Source organism: Nothobranchius furzeri, chromosome 19 (assembly GCF_043380555.1).
Source record: "Nothobranchius furzeri strain GRZ-AD chromosome 19, NfurGRZ-RIMD1, whole genome shotgun sequence".
Lineage (NCBI taxonomy): Eukaryota > Metazoa > Chordata > Actinopteri > Cyprinodontiformes > Nothobranchiidae > Nothobranchius > Nothobranchius furzeri.
In genome coordinates, this window is record NC_091759.1 from 13,604,429 (window position 1) to 13,619,999 (window position 15,571).

The 15,571-nt window shown below is 41.3% G+C and overlaps 1 long non-coding RNA gene across 1 annotated transcript; it reads right to left on the reverse strand.

Moving 5' to 3' along the window:
• Positions 1 to 806: 806 nt before the first annotated feature.
• On the reverse strand, positions 807 to 12,632 carry LOC139064301 (uncharacterized). Its single transcript, XR_011517373.1, has 3 exons — positions 12,502 to 12,632; positions 1,079 to 1,352; positions 807 to 934 (listed from the first exon to the last, which is right to left on the reverse strand). It is a non-coding gene; the product is annotated as an uncharacterized lncRNA (long non-coding RNA).
• Between the last annotated feature and the right edge of the window lie 2,939 nt (positions 12,633 to 15,571).

Consider the following 15,571-nt stretch of genomic DNA (forward strand, 5'->3'; position numbering starts at 1 on the left):
GACAATTCCGCCACTGCCCTCCTTCCCTGGGAGAGGCGTAAGAGCCTCTTTCTAATATCTGTGGTTGTCTCAGAACTGCAAAATGTGATTTTGAAGTCCTCTAAAAAAGCTGTGTAGGAACCTGACAAAAACTCAGGATTCCTACTAAGTGCCTTGCCTCTCAAAAGTCCAACAATAAAAGAAATCTTCAAAGTGTCTGTGGTAAAAAATCTCGGTGATCGTTCAAAGGCAAGGCGGCACTGAAGCAAGAATCCATAGCATTCATCAAACTCACCAGAAAAAGTCGGACATTGCAAAGACAGAGTCTGATGGAAGTGGGTGACTTCCGGTGTATCAAGCATTTCCGGTCCGGGTTGAAATGTTCCTCTGGCGGCTTGACCAGTAGCAGACACCGGGGCGGCAGCCGGTGCAGAAGCAGAGGCTGGAACAGGAAGACGATCGTGGAGCTGCTGGATTACGGTCTCCAATTGTTGGTAGCGTTGGTTAGCGATGCTGAGCTGCTCCAGAATGACGGGAAGAGTCTGCTCCTGCTGCATCATCAGGGTGGATAGATCGGCGAGTGCAGATTCTGCTGGGTTATTTTGATGGCCGGATGATTATGTCATGGCTCGAGGTATGTGTTTAACCCAAGACATGCAGAAACTGACTCGTGGAACTGGTTAAAGTAAAAGTCTTTATTATAAGGAGAACAAAAAGAGCACAGGGAAGTCCTGTGGAGTAGATCACTTGCTCGAGTTCATTTTGAGTTCAGGGAGAACCAAGAGGGTGGGGGGAAGAGGCGAGAGAGCCGAGGTGAGCTCTGTTTAGTCCAGGTATGATCCGGGATTGGTGAGGCAGCGGAGAGGGTCCAAACAGGAACAACGGAGGAGGATGGGACGTGGTGAATGTAATCCAGAGTTCAAACAGCGAGGGTGAGGCAGGGTGTGTGGAGATCCTGCGAGAAGGCAAACAAACACCAGATGAGAGGGTAATCCAGAAAATGTAATCCAAATGCAGTCCGAGTTCAAAATCCAATAATATCCAGAAAGCGAATGTCAAAATATGAGTTTCAAGAACAAGAGCGAGTGGCTGGGGCTACCTATACTGGTGCAATCATCCGGCGTAGTGAAGTGTCTCCATCCTCCTTTCATACCCGAGTTCCTGATCGGGAATCTTCTGCAGCTGCAAACCCCTCCGCTCCTCACCTGTGGAAAATCAGCCTGATAATGGTGAGATGGAAGATGTTGTCACTCACCTCGGCTCGGGAACATGACAGAAAGGATTATGTTTCTTGGCTGACCAGGGAACGCCTTGGGATTCCCCTAGATGAACTGGTCCAAGTGATTGAGGAGAGGTGCCCCCAATACACAACCCTGGAGAAGTGGAAGATGATGGATGGATGGATGGATGGATGGATGGATGGATGGATGGATGGATGGATGGACAAGCACTTTGCACACTAGGATTTTGTAAGAAACATTAAACCAACTGCTGCAATTCGAAATGTTTCTAGATCTTTCTCTCATTGGTTTACACCTGCCAAATAACGTGAAGCATATCTAGAAAACTTTCTATGTTTGTATTTTGTATTTGACTCATGTTTTCATGTCTGTATTTTGTTTTTCTTCCTCTCTGCTGAGCATTCCCTCTCTCCCACTGTTCCTATTTTAATCAACCACCTCTTGTCTTTCAATCATTTTCATCAGTATTTATGTCTAATCTTTTCTCAAGGTGATATAACATCTCAAACTGATACAATCAGTCACCTGCCAGCATCCCATGCTACAGTTGCCATGACAACACTGTGTCATGCTAACCAATAACATATTCATTGGACTATTGAATATGGCTTTAAGCTAAAAGTCTACTTTTACAATCTTGGCTTTTCCTATTTCTTGCGTTTGAACTGTGCTAAACAGACAATAGATTGTATTATCCATTTGAGCTTAAAGCTTTGTTTGAATAGGAACTGAAAGTATTTCTCATGAAAAGCAATAGAAGTGTTTTTACCATTAGACCAAGAAGGAGCTGTTCACATTACATGTTGCATAATCAGTAGCCTTGCAACAGCAGAATGCAATGCTGTCATGAAACCGTCTGGCTTGATGTAAGGGGTTTGGCTAGTGCCTACTCTAATCAGGCAAACCACTCAGTGAGGTTCACTTCAGCTTTAAAATCCACAACTGAGTGTCAGTGGACAAAGTCAACAAGGTCAGACCAAGCATCTCTCCTTCAGCCTTATCTCTGCTTTGTCCGACTCCAGCCCAGACCATCATCCTAGATAGCTTTGCTTCTGTTTTTTTTTTTTTTTTTTGCTTGAGCTAACCAAATTAGTTACCTCTAGACATCTCACCCTTGTTTAAAAATGCTTTTCAGTCCATCGGTCCCAGCGTGCTCTCTACTATCTTTACTTGTATCTGTTCAGGTCCCTGCTTACTTTGAGAATGCTACAATCCACCTGCTTTTTAACCCTCTCAGGCTCTTAATAAGTTTTGATAAAAGGACGAACATCTAAGTCCTTCAGGGGTGCTTCTAAGTTAAAAAATGCTCATGAAATACGTGTGTGGAGGAACCAGGGAGGTAGGTTTTAACATTGCAAATCAGCAACGCCTGCCTCCAGAGGGTTAAAAAACCCAATCTTGATCCATCTGTCTATATCAGTTTCAGACCCATCACTAAACTACAATTCATCTCCAAAATCTTGGACAGGTTGTAGCCAAACAACTCACTAGTGCTCTTGATGAAAATAAAATCTATGATAGCTTCCAGTCAGGTTTTCGCAGAGCTCATTCTACTGAAACAGCTCTTCTTAGGGTCCTAAATGACCTTCTGACTTACAGTGATGCAGGGGACTGTTCTGTTCTGGTCCTGCTGGACCTGACTGCAGCCTTTGACACTGTTGACCATCACCTGCTACTGGAGAGGCTGAGAAGAAGAAGAAGAAGAAGAAGAAGAAGAAGAAGAAGAAGAAGAAGAAGAAGAAGAAGAAGAAGAAGAAGAAGAAGAAGAAGAAGAAGAAGAAGAAGAAGAAGAAGGAGAAGCTTCAAAGAGAGACTGGGTAGGTCTACCAGGAACTGCTCTGGAGTGGTTCTTCTCTTATCTATCTGAACATTCTTTCTCTGTGGCCGTCTCCAAATTTTGGTCCTCCTCCACCTCCCATGGTGTCCCTCAAGGTTCTGTGCTGGGGACTCTACTGTTTCTCCTTTATCGTCTCCCTCTCCAGCACATGCTGAGCTCGTTTAAAGGAATTTCCTACCATCTTTATGCAGATGACATCCAACTGTACATCTCCTTCAAACCCCATGTGATGTCTAATCTGCTGCTGTTACACATGCTTAGACTCATTTAAAAACTTAATGACTGGGAACATACTACAGCTGAATGATGATAAGATTAAGATGTCAGATAAGCTGGTTCCCAAAGTCAGAGACTCTCTTGGTCAGCTTGCTTCTCACACCAAACCTTCTGTCAGGAATCTTGGCGTGACCTTTGACCCAGCTCTCACCCTGGATTCTCATGTCAGTTCTCTTGTTCGCTCTTCCTTCTTCCATCTCAGGAACATTGCTAAGCTGAGTCCCATTCTGTCCCGCTCTGAACTTGAGACAGTTCTCCACACCTTCATCTCCTCACACTTAGACTACTGTAACTCTCTTTTCACGTGTCTGAGCAGAACCTCCCTGAACCGTCTACAGGTGGTTCAGAACGCCTGTGCTCGGCTTCTGACCAAGTCCTCCAAACACACCCACATCACCCCGCTTCTCCTCCAGCTTCACTGGCTGTCAATCAACTTCAGGGTTCATTTCAAGATCCTGGTTCTGGTCTTTAAGGCCTTACATGGACAAGCACCATCTTACATTGGTGATCTTCTTAGTCCCTACACCCCCAGCAGGTCCCTGAGGTCCAGTGATCAAAGCCTACTGGTTGTGCAGCACCAGGCTAAAGGCCAAAGGTGACAGATCATTTGCTGCTGTGGCCCCCAGACTCTGGAATTAACTCCCCCTGTTCCTGAGATCAGTGGACTCAGTGGTCTCCTTTAAAAAGCAGCTGAAAACTCACTTGTTCAGGCTGGCTTGGTGTGACCTTCTGTTGATTCTTCCTCACTACCTTATTTTTGTCAGGTTCGTTGGCAGATCTGAAGCGTGACTGAGAGGATCTGTTGCCTGGACGCGGAGTGATGGAAATAACCAGCGTGGTTATCTCCTGTAGGTTTGGATTGAAGGTTAGAGGGCTGGTAAGCCTGGAGACTCGACACAAAGTCTGGTGAGAACGATGACTGAGTAATGAATGAAACGCCGGCACTTCCTTAAGTAGTGTCGGCGTGATGACGTCAGCCGCCACGTTGGTGGCAGGAATGATGGGACATGGTGGCGAGAATGCTGGGAAATGAAGTCAGCAGAATGAGTTCGTGACAATTTTCATGCAACTATCTCTGCTGAATCTGCCTTTCTCGGGATCCTGTATTACCTTTTTCTTATTTATTTTTATCCTTCTAATTTTTCTGTTTATTTTATCATTTTTTATTTTTGAATGTTCCCCTCCTTTATATGTTTTAGATCATTTTTAAATATTGTTTTAATCTTTTTTTTAGTTGTTGTTTGTTCTTGTGAAACACCTCGTAATTTTTATCTTTAGAGGTGCTTTATAAAAAAATGTTTCTTCATCTAATTTGTGCCCTGAATGAAGAGGAAGTACTGCTGGTGGTATTTATGTGTTTAATTGTTTTTCTCTGAACCATTCAGGATGCTGCAATGTCAGAAAACATATGTATTTATAACTTTTACAGAAATGTCCCTTTAAATGAAAACATGATAAATATTTTCACACAAAGTAGTATTTTCTTATTGCACCTACCATCGGTTTATTTGTGATGAATTAGTTTTAAAGATGCTTTAAATTTAGTAACGATTTTTATTATATTTTCAGAATTTGTAACATTCCTTAATAACATTAATTTCTTTGCTAAACCATTGAAGTGCAGATGAAAAAACACTGTATCTATACTGCAGTACACCTCTCTGCATTCCACTGGTGTAGAATTCCCTCATTTCAACGTTTTTACTCGTGTAGATCCTGTGTAGGGTTGCTATATATAGCTCCACTCATGAATTGGATTTCCCTGACAGGGAGATAAAAATAGACTGAGGGGCAAGAAAGAGGGGGCGAGAGGGATCCCAGAGGAAAAGGCAACAGACAGATGAAAGGAGGAGGGGAAAGGCAATCTATAGGAAATCTGCATGCAGTGCTGCACTGGTTTTCTTACATCCTCTTCCTCAGAGCCAAATGTTTACTGTACTATGTTGTAATTCAATTTAACTTTATGATTAATGAACTGAAAAAAACCTTTTTTTCTTTACATTGATGTCACAATTATGTGAAAACGTTAAAAAGGTTAATATATTCATGGCTCTGCTGTGTGACAGAAGAAAGTGATGGGACATTTGGGCGTCGGAGCCCAGTTATCCCTTTAGCATCTTGGTGCCAAGAGAGTTTTACTTCAATTACCCCCTGGTAGAGCTCTTAAAGGTTGCCTCAGGCAGATGTAGTAGGTTTCCCAGTCCACTGGGAGAATTGTATGTGCTGTGTTCAGCAGAAGTTTATGCTCAGTGCTGACGGAGCTTCTGCTGCTGCTGCTAAGGTCCTCTCGTCCTACAGAAAGCTGGTGCACATCTTAACATATCTAAGAAAGTAAAGCTGTTTTCCTTTTGCTGCTTATTGTCAAATAATAATCTAATCATAATCTAAATAATCAATTTATCAATTTTTTACCCGCGTAATTCTTCACAGCTTTTAAATTTGGACATCTTTGATATAATAAGATCACAAAGATGTTGAAACCACAACAACAAACAATACTGAAACTATGAGGTAATTCAAAAGGTACAATAAAAATTTCACAGTGAAAGTCTAATGTCTCAGTCGTGTTGGTTACATTGAAACAGATTTCCTTCTCAGCTGGAGTGCTGTCGATGTTTCTCCTTTCAAAATGGCCAAAGAGAGACGTAGTCTTTCTTTACAATGTGTCGTGCCTCCATACTTCCTGGTTCAAGACCCAATCATAAATGAGCCTGTGAGGTTGCCAAGTCTGCGCTGGCAAGCATTGCTACAATGGCATTTGTAAACTCAACATCAGACGTCAAAGAGCCGCAACCTTGTTGGAAGAACTGAAGGCAGTGAAAGCAGCGACCCAGAGGTTATTTCTTGTACACTTAAGAAGCTACAGCATCTTTTTGTTTCACTCCAATATCAAACAAAAAGGCTAGAGGCTAACTATGAGCAAACAATGCCAGCAATGAATTAGAAATAAATAGTTGGTTCTTAAAATGTCTCAAGCTTTTTCAATTAACTCAATATTACAGTAAAATGTAGTTATCTACCTATCAACTTACTGTTTCCGACTTGTCTTTGCTCATCACCTAGAATCTTCTACCGCTGACCCTAACTGGCCACATTTGCTGACAGCAGACTTGTTTGTTTTGATACATGGTCTGCAGTACCCATATTTGACCACAGGAGGCCATATTGACTTTATGCACCTGTAAATTTGGAATCAACTGTGCATCTTCCCATTTGGGACCAACTGTATTTTTAACATCTGACATATTTACTCACATTTTTGCTTTGCTGTCTCAAACCTGTTTTTAACTTTTGTTGACTGAAAAAATATCAAATTTAAACTCCTGTCACTGCAGTACACTTTGTTATAAAATGCCAAACAGATGAATACTTAGAAATTAATAAGAATTGTCCTACATAATCTTCAAACTACACTCAGGTTGACGGATATAATCTCCAGTAGCTTTAAAAACAAAGTGTGGCTCTTGGTGGGGACCCTCATTCTGGTTGATTAGCAATTAGTGCGGTTACATGCTGCTATGACCTAGCTCGTGGGTCCGCTACATAAAATTAGACTGAACACTGATTTTAGAGTTTTGGCGTATGCATATTAAAACCAACCCCTAAAAGGCCTCCCCAACATACCTAACAGACAGGAGCTTCTGAGACTTTTGTCCTACCTCCACAGGTGACTTGAAGCCAAGCCAATGGGACAGAGGAGCGTAACACTAGCATATCTAAATTGATCTATGGCAATAATTAAGTTAATACTATAACTAGAATGGGAGTCTTTTTTCAACTTTGCATGTCTGTTATTTGTTTTTTTGTTATTGAATTATCTGGGTACCTAAGCACGATTAAGGGTAGGCCAGTTTGGTTCAACATCTCTCAGACTAAGGTGTTTAGGTCCAGATTTATTTGGAGTAAGGCAATAATTCTCTCACTGCATGTAAATACACTGACTACTCTCAAACGCAGTACACTTTCTGTATACTGGTTTAAACCACTACTATGTTCCGCCTTATCATATTCTAAACATACTTGCTTACTAAATGTTCCATGATAAATGTAAAAATCTGCATTTTCTTTTTGGATCTCAAGCAGCCGTAAGAAGCTGAAATGCATCAAAGAGCGAAAGCTGCGTTTATTGTTATTTTACTCCCTTCCTGATCTCTGCAGCAGCAGAAGGCTCTTTGACTCAGGACCAGTTGGCCTGACTTGGGAATAACCAGTTAACTAGGCCATGTGCTTGCTCACTATTAATATGTTTGGGGTTTTGAGTTACACATCACACCATAAATGGCAGCTGTTTTGGGTTTCCTGCTGAAGAGTTCAGTCTTGACACAATCCAAGTATTTTTACCGCGGAAATATTTGCTTTTGCATCAGAATGTGCTTTCATTGACATCTCCTTAGATCATACATGAGATGTTTTTCATGTAGTTTTCAGTGACTTGTGTAAAAATAGTAAAATTATTAAAATTTTTGAACTGACTTATTAGTTCAGTCAGATAAATTGCTTTCAAAATTTGACATCAGACTCAATATATTATTTCCATTTCATCACTTGCCCCACATACCACACTTTTTATTTTTTAGCTATTTTCTTGACTACATACATATTTTTTATAACACCACACAACCTAAAACTGTGGATGTCATGAGTTTTTTCTCATAGCTAAGAAATGTACACATTTCCAATTGGAATATAACATATTCAGGCAGCTGAGAGCCCACCTGAAGTGGGCTCGACCATTTTATAGCAAAACTTTCCTTCTCTCTGATCCGATTGAAAGCACAAACATGTTAGCCAATAGTAAACGTTAGCATGTAGAGCAAGATGAGATCATCACAGAGCCACTGGCACCATGTAGACCATGACGTTGGTCACAGCAGGTTTGATGCACTGAGAGGATGATGACACAATAATAGGTTGACTGAAAAAACATCACTAGTTTAAACTCACAGATCATTTGATTTAAGTTATGGCTGATTTGACATAATCTGTGTTTTAGGAGAGGTTGACTAAAAATACAATTTAATAAAAGTGTAACAGTTTGGTTTCATTTAAAAGAACATTGCAAATGCATCAATTTGCATTTTCCAAAGACTTTTTTTCAATAAAGTTTCATCACAAGTCAACAGCGATAGCCTGTTTGTGCACTTTGCATAAAAATAGCAGGTGTAACAAAGTTGCCCATGGACTCATTGCACAATAGTACATGCATATAAGCACATGAACACAATGAGTCATGCCCTACTGGATCAGTGAGGGCTGCTGGAGGGTGAAGGGGTCACTCAACCATGAGAGTCAATGGAGGAAAAATAAATCACAAAAAATACAGAAATGCAAAAGAAGCATTCTTTTTTATTAAAATATACAAACACATTTGCAATTTAAAAAATAGCTAACTGACAATAAAATCTGTTTCAATATAACCTTCCTTCCAACATGGTTGAGACAATAGACTGTTTTTTTTTATTTCACTGCAGAATTCTTACTTATTGTACCTTTAAGCTTTCAATTGTAGGCAAAACATGAATGAATTCAATAGTGTTGAATTTTCTGAGCAACATGATCTTGCAAAACATAACATAAGATGAGGGGTGCAGGAGTGGACGAACATCTGACTGAATAAACCATCAACTACATCACCAACAGGTACGTGAGGCTGCACAAATGTAAGTCTGAAGTGGTTGTGTGCAGTACTGGAGCTCCACAGGGTACAATGCTCTCACCCTTTCTGTTCACCTTCTACACCTTGAACTTCACCTACAACATCAGCAGCTGTCACTGTTGGCTGTGTGTCAGGGGGGATCGACATGGGGTACAGGTCAGTCATCATGGACTTTGTGGACCAGTGTGAGTGTAACAACCTGCATTTGAACACCAGTAAGACAAATGAAACTCTCACTTCTGGAGAAAGCCTACTCCTCACTCACCAGTAAACATCCGGGTGCAGACAATGAAGTGGTAGATATGTTTAAATACCTGGGTGTTCACCTCAACCGTAAACTGAACTGGTCCAACAGCACAGATGCTCTGTATAAAATGGGCCAAAGCCACCTCAACCTCCTGAGGAGACTGAGGTCCTTTGGAGTTAATTCCAATCCACTAAAATCCTTTTTGTCATGCTGTTGTTGGCTCTGTTATTCACTCTGCTGTGGTCTGTTGGGGTGCAGGCAGCTCTGACCAAGACATAAAGAGACAGAACAAGCTAGATAAAAAAGCTAGCTTGGATCTGAGCTGCCAACTAGATTCAGTTGAGGAGATGTGTGAAAGGAGGAAGATGGGAAAGATGAACTCCATCTTAAAAAACAACCTCCCATCGACTGCATTCTACTGTGGAGACAATGGACAGCTCCTTCAGAGGCAGATGTAAAACTAAACACTACCATAGGTCATTCCTCCCCTCTGCAATGAGAGTGAATAACTCCTCAGTTTAACTGGTACTGGCATTATCCTGGTGCACAATAACATAAATGTAGTATTCAGCCTGTGTTCAATACTTGTGCAAAACAGAATATACATGGTTTGTCTGTGTTCCTTCTGCTGCATAGTTCTGGAAACCCAAGTTTCTTTTTTTATTCATAGTTTTTAGCTGTTGAAAGTTACGATAATAGCTTATTGCCTTTGTGTGTTTACCTGTAATTAGGCCCGAGCAGTGAAGCTGCAAAATGAAAATGAAAAATACCCCCCTCCATAAACCTTAGTTTGCCGTACAGTTATGAAATTTTGTACACTTGTAGTACTCAACAGTCTGCACAGAAAAGCCTCTTGTAACCTTGGTCAACATCAAACAGGAAGTCGGCCATTTTGGTTTGAAGTGGTGATTGTAACCCCATTTTGGCCGTTTCTAGGGTCCGCTTCTGATTGATTTACTCAATCATTTTTCGCACAATCGTCTCGAAAATTGTGGGAAATTGCTCAAAAGGGATGGGCGATCAAATATAAAAAACAAAACTGACTTTTCGTTTATGCTGAGGGGGCGTGGTCAGGCCTCGAAGTTTGACTACTTGCCAAAAAAATATGAATGGCTATAAATTCATACTCGAATAGAGTAGAGTTACAAAAAATTCTGTGGTCATTCGACATCCAGCCACAAACTAAAATGAATGGTCGGATGATGACATCACACAAGCCCAGCCCCCTCCAGACCAAAAAGGTAAAGTTTTACTGTGATAGGTGGCAAATCGCCCCATTTCACTTAATTGCCACAAATTTCTAGGTGGTAACTCAAGACAAGTGGGGGTTGCTTGGCGTCACTTTATGAGAGTTTTCATAAGAGGCTGTGGCGGCGCGGCAAAGTCAGGCATACCGCTGTGGCCATTCGTTTGACTCCCATTTCGTCATTTCTAAAGATATCGCCACGAAAATTCTGGTGAGTGATCCTAGTCCGACCCCAAAAAACTGATGTGAAAATCTGGTGGGCGTGGCCTATTTTTTAAAATAGCGCCCCCTAGGACCATTAAAACTGTCAGCCCCAAGCCGTGCTTTGACTGAAGATTATGAAATTTGGTACACTAATGTAGTGTCTCAGGACCTACAAAAAAGTGTCTTGGAGCCAAGCGCAAAGTCGCACAGGAGGTTGGCCATTTTGGTCCAAGTACTCAATTTAGTGGTTTTCGCACGCGTTGTTTGGAGAATGATGCCCCGTCGCCCTTTTCACCGATCGCTTTCAAACTTCTGCTACATACTTTTCAGACATAGGGAAAATTTTTCAACTGTCGGATTTTTCAAAAGTTGAAAGGTGTGGGCGTGGCTAAGCCTCAAACTTTGACCTGTCTCCAGGCCACTCTTTTTTACACAGCTCCCTATAGGACTCCTTTCACACAATCACCAGCAATCTCTGGCAAATAGCAGTAGCCAAGTTGAGGTCACTTGGTCTCCAGTACTGGCAGGTTTCACAAAAAGGCGGGGCTTTGGGAGCATGGCGAAATTCGCTATCATGCCATGGAAATAAGTCTGCCTCTCATTTCCTCACTTATCGTGATATTGCCACATTTCTGGTGAGTGATCCTAGTCTGACCCCCAATAGAAATGAATGATATAGGTTGTGGGCGTGACCTATGTTCTGAAATAGCGCCCCCTAGGACCATTAAAACTCTCAGCTCCAAGTCATGCTTTGACAGAGGATTACAAAAATTGATACACTAATGTGCTGTCTCGGGACCTACAAAAAAGTCTCTTGGAGCTAAGCTTAATGTTGCACAGGAAGTTGGCCATTTTTGTCCAAGTTCTCGATTTAGTGGTTTTCACACACGTAGTTTGGAGAGTGATGGCTCATTGCCCTTTTCACCAATCGCCTTCAAACTTCTACTATATACTCTTAAGACATAGGGGAAACAAATGAACTGTCAGATTTTTCAAAAGTTGAAAGGTGTGGGCGTGGCTAAGCCTCAAACTTTGACCTTTCACCATTACACTACTTGACGTAATAACTCCCATGTGCATGATCAGATCTATATCAAGCATTGTCTGTGTGATCACTGACCACATCTCAAGACAATCACAATGTGGACAGCTGACATCACCTAAGCCCTGCCCTCTGACAACAGGAAGCCTATTGTTTTGCAGCGTAGTTAATCTACATAACTAGAAGTTAATGCTGTTTGCTATTCAGCTCTGCTAAATCCTGGGAAAGATCAAACAAATTGGCAAATGAACGTATATTATATACAGATATCCACAAATATTTATATAATCGATAGAAGTTCATACACCAACTGGCTTGGTCTATATTTAATCCAAAGATTAATATTTCATTTAAGAGATTTAAAATAATAGCAAAAGTTTATTTATTAATTCAGAAGATTTAAAGAGATCTTTGCTTGTTCAGTGACCAAATATACACCACTCAGTGTTTAATTTCAAAGAAGAGTCGGGTTTAAAAAGTTAAGAATTTATTACTAACAATTTAAAGATGGCAATGTAAAAGAAAATTCAAAAATGACAATTTATGAAAGCTTTGATATTAAAAATTGGTATTAAAGCAACATGTGTCTGGATGAAAACTAAAAATGAAGTGTGTGTGTGTGTGTGTGTGTTTGGATGGGTGAATGTAGTCTCAGAAGGTTTCTATCTCAGAGAGAGATAAACGCATTCTGAGAGAAAGAGTTGTTTTGCAGCTAAGCTAAATTATTTCTTAATAAGAACAGGCATACAGACGCAATCTGTGTTCTACCTCACCGTTCAGACGACCCTCTGTTTGGATCCGGAGGTCAAGGGAGGATGTTGTCAGCTTCTGGGTACTCGGTCCGGCAGGGGAGATCCGAGTGGTACCGACTCTCTGGTCCTAGAGTTTCCGCAGGCACACAGGTGTTGAGTTTGCGTCTTAAATTAACTCTGAAGGAGTTTTGCGTCAGCTTGTTGCAGATGGTGTTTCTTGATGAAGCAATTCTATCAGCGTGACAGGAAAGCTGTGGTAGAGGTTTCGAGCGGCCGACCCGATACTCTGGACTCTCGTGCCACGGAGAGATTTTTTGTGAGCTCAAGAACTGAACTTGAACTGAGGAGTTTTGGTTTTATTATAACTCAGAACACGCCCTCTCAGAGATAGAAAGCTTTGTTGTTATGGAACAAAGACATGTGAATGCAGTTACCTTGAACCTGATTTCAGTGTCCTGCATGCTATGTATAAGTGCCCATGACCTTCTGTCAGTGTTAAACATTACTGATTATCATAAATAATAATTATTATTAACCAAAGAATAATAATTCTTTTCAGTAATTAAATGCATTTATAATGAACCATGATGATTATTTATGAACCTTGTAATAAGACAGTAAAAAGAGTTTATTAAAAATTATTCTTTTAAATCTTGAAATGTCCTTCATCTTGCGGATGGAACAGCAGTCAGATAAAGGCAGTCCGATTTGATGGTTTACAGCAGACTTTGTGTCTCCTGTGATGGATAATCTGTAAATAGAAGTACAGCCAGTACAACTTGACCCAGCTGAGGAAGTGTGACCTTTGGGTCACAAATGAGGCCATTCATGCTACAGTTTTAAGGTGAAATGCCCATATTTGTCCCCTCTAATTTAGTCAACAAGACACTACGGTAATGCACTGTCTTCATGATGCTGTAATGACCATTCAGTTCTGATAGCTTTCCAGAAAGGGAGGGGCTTTGATGCCATGGCGAATTCTGGCGTGACGCCGTGACCTTACGTTTGACTGTGAATTCCACAAACACCCTCCGATCTGCACGAGACTGAACATGGCAACGAACAATCGTGCCCTTTAGCCAATGAGGAACAAACAGTTGGTGAACAATGTATGATATCACCACAGCGCGCCCTACACACCTTTAAAACTGTGATAACTCCCACAGACGAGGTCGCAACTGCACCAAACTTGCTATGTGTCATCACACAAAGGGATGCAACACAATCCTGTGGTCATTGGTTAATATCGCTTTAGCTCCGCCCCCTGAAAGATATTAGGCCCTGTATGACGCATCCATAATGCAATTCACACCAAACTACACGCAAATGATTGTTGTCAACCTACAAACTGCTCCTTGGGATATTTTCCTACATTTGGGACAGCGCCCCTAGATACATTAAAACTTTGTAACTTCTACAAAAATGCTCCAAACTATATCAAACATGGTGGGAGTCATCACGCAACTGCAATCCACACATGTATGTGCTTACTCGTTCAAATCACTTAAACTCCGCCCACTTACTGCCTTTTGGCTCTAGATGACCCATGCAATGTTTGATTGATGCCAAATTAACAGAAAGCCATCTTTGATGACCAAAGATGACATAAATGGGATTTAGTTGTAAATGGTCACAGTGCCCCCTAGATGGGTTCAAACTTTTTTAACTTCTAAAGACAAGGTCAGAATGGCATTATACTTGGCTTGTGTCATCACGTGACTGCACCAAACACATTGGTGTGGTTGTTGGTTCAAATCCTTTTAGCTCCGCCCCCTTTCAGCTCTCTGACTCTATAAAGCACACTCAATGTCTGATTGACGCCAAACTAACACAAAACCATCTCTGACTCCCTAAGAGGACCTCAACAGCATTTTTATTTAATTGGTCACAGCGCCCCTTAGATAACTTTAACCTTCAATAACTTAAAAAAATGTGGTCAGAATAGACTTAAACTTGGTCTGTGTCATCACACCACCAGTGTGGTAAAAATAGAGTATGCCCTAGTGGTGAGATGTGTAATTTATTGGTGGGCACAGACGAGATGCTGAGTCGGGGAGAGGTGCGGATGAAGAGACCGTTCACGGTTTCTGGTGTTGGGGTGGTCGACGTTTATGTTCCACGGACGTGACCGGGTGCACCAGGCTGCCGGCCTGACCGGAGCAGTGCGGAGCTGCGAGGGCCGAACAATGCTGCTGGAAGCTTTAATTATTATTTTTTCTTTCTTCCGCATCTTTGAATGACTTTTTGGGGGTCTTATCATTTCCAAAACTCACCAAATTCTGGCCCAATATAGAAAGTGCGTGAAATTTACATATTTCAATGGCGATGTGAAGGTTGCTAAAAAAGTAGTTCGACTGCGCCCCCTTGAAAATTAAAAATACCCCTCCGCTTTGACCTTTTTTTATATCAGAGTGATGATATTTGGTACACTTGTAGAGCTCAACAATATGCACAGAAAAGTCTCTTGCACCCTTGGTCAACATCAAACAGGAAGTCGGCCATTTTGGACTGAATTAGCGATTTTGACCTCGTTTTGGTCGTTTGTAGGGTCTGTATTTGGTTGAACAGTTTGGTCATTTTTCGCACGATCGTCTCAAAAATGGTGCGCGATCGATCAGAAGGGATGGAAATTTTAAATGAGAAAATAAAACTGACTTTTCATAAATACTGAAGGGGCGGGTCCAGGCCTCGAAGTTCGAGCACTCGCCAAAAAAATTCAAATGGTTATAATTTCATAAATGAAAGAATTACAGTTAAAAAAAAGTGTGGACATTCCTCATCAGCCCCCAAAGAAAAATGAATGGTCGATTGATGATTTTACACAAGCCCCGCCCCGTCAGGACTAAAAAGGTCAAGTTTTACTTTGAAATTTCCCAAAATTTGCCCATTCAAATAATTACCACAAACTTGTAGCAGATAACTGAAGACAAGTTGGGGTTGCTGGGCCTCACTTTACGGGAGCTTTCAAAAGACAGCGCGGCTGTGATGGCGCGGCAAAGTCAGGCATAACGCCATGGCCATACGGTTGCCTCTCATTTAGTCAATTCTAAAGCTATCACCACGAAATTTCTGATGAGTTTTCTTAGTATGA